At 35.0% G+C, this 2,013-nt stretch overlaps 1 non-coding gene across 1 annotated transcript; it reads left to right on the forward strand.

The window, feature by feature from the left end:
- Nucleotides 1–258: 258 nt before the first annotated feature.
- On the forward strand, nt 259–365 carry LOC133780798 (small nucleolar RNA R71). Its single transcript, XR_009869615.1, has one exon. It is a non-coding gene; the product is annotated as a small nucleolar RNA R71 (small nucleolar RNA).
- Nucleotides 366–2,013: the final 1,648 nt, after the last annotated feature.

A 2,013-nucleotide genomic window follows, 5' to 3' on the forward strand; every position in this document is an offset into this window, starting at 1 on the left:
TGTTGTTGCATTTGCTTGGTCAACAAAGTAATTTGAGCGGTGAGCATAGCAATAGGATCAACTTCTACAACTCCCACCACCTTCTTATTTTCTTGCTCAGTTGGCCATTGATAGTTATTCATGGCCATCTCCTCCAAGTGCTCATACGCTTCGTTAGCACTTTTGCTCATAAATGCTCCCTCCGTTACTGCATCTATTATAGTCCTTGTGTTTCACCTCAACCCTTTACAAAAAGTGTTCACCAACATCCATTTCACTAAACCATGATGCGGGAATTTTCAAAGCAGCTCTTTAAACCTTTCGCAAGCATCATATAATGATTCCTCCTCAAATTGACAGAAATTATTTATTTCACCTCTAATTCAGGGTGATTTAGAGGGAGGAAAATACTTAGCGAAGAATTTTTGGCAAGGTCCTCCCATGTCGCAATGGAGTTAGATTGTAGTGAAATTAACCAACTTTTAGCTCTATCTCTCAAAGAAAAGGGGAATAGCCTCAAACGGATTGCATCATTACTTAGTCCATTCATTTTGAAAGTAGCACAAAATTCTAAAAAGTTAGTAATATGGAGGTTCAGATCCTCATTAGGTAGCCCCCCAAACTGAACGCAATTCTGAACCATTAGGAAAATCGAAGGCTTGATCTCAAAATTATTTGCCTCGATAATAGGTGGGCGAATCCTAGAGTGTATCCCTATAACAGTAGGGAGTACATAGTCCTTCAGTGGTGGGTATGCCTCAGCTGCAGCGTTACCCTCATTACCCTGATTCAGATTGTTGTTGGCAACATTATTAACGTTCTGTGTCATTCTTTCTAGTCTTTTCTCTTTTCTTTTTCTTTTGCAGGTCTTCTTAATCTCAGGATCAACAGGCACTAGTATATTTGAACCCTGACGTCACATAAACTAGGTCACCTGAAATTGAGAAATTGAAAGGCAACTCAAATTAGAAAACATTAAAACAAAACAAAAGTAGAACGAAAAACAATTAATTTTGATATTGGACATTACTCCTTGGAAATGGCGCCAACAACTTGATTGCTAAAATATGCACGCAAGTGTACGTGGTCATGTCAAATAATCAATTCTGTAAGAACGGATATCGACCAACAGAGACTATTAACCAATTATCAATAATCGCTTTTCACTTTCTAGTTGGTGATTAAAATTTAAACGAGTAATTATAAAATACGAACACAATTTAAATAAATGTAAATATGATAGAAAATCAATAACAAAAAGTATAGGGAATTAACTTCATCAAACTTTCATTCTATTAGTTATACTAATCAATTCTAAATCTATTCTTCCTATTCTAATAGTAAGTTAACAAAAATTGATTCCTATTCCTTTTCAAGACATAAGATCTTAACCTATATGCAAGTTTTCTACATCTCTGTGATAAACTTAAACACATAGCAGCCATTAAGAATTATCACCTAATTGCTACACAAGTCATACAGGTACTCTCGTTCAATATGTAACCTATGTCTGTATAACAATAGCGTATTCCATTCCCATCTTTTGAGTTTTTAAACAAAATCATAAATCAAGCAAATAGTGCTCAAGTATTTACTAGCATTAGGCAAACATCATATAGATTAGAATAAAGAAGAAGTATCAGTAGAACATCATAATAAAATCATATCGTAATTCAAGTGACTAAATTATCCCCTAAATAGAGGATTTATGTAACGCCCTACTTCCTTAGAACCGTTGCTAAGTGATTTATAAATGTGCCATTAGCTCGCGAATTGAGGGTTTTAAGTTAAAAAGCGTGATTGAATAAAAATAAAGACTCATTTAATAAACATTAAGTAAAAAGGAGTTGGGCTTTCATTGAAATTCGTAAAAATGTTACATTGGGATCCCAAACCCTGTTTTGAAATACTTTTACAAACCAAAGGTACAATATAGTCGACCTAAGCAAAAAAATTGAACGTTTACCACGTGTTCCTTAAAGTAATCCCCAAGCGTGGTGGCCAGGTAGGCCAAACATGCACACCCCACTCCAT

The sequence above is a fragment of the Humulus lupulus genome, chromosome 5 (assembly GCF_963169125.1).
Source record: "Humulus lupulus chromosome 5, drHumLupu1.1, whole genome shotgun sequence".
NCBI classification, from domain to species: Eukaryota; Viridiplantae; Streptophyta; class Magnoliopsida; order Rosales; family Cannabaceae; genus Humulus; species Humulus lupulus.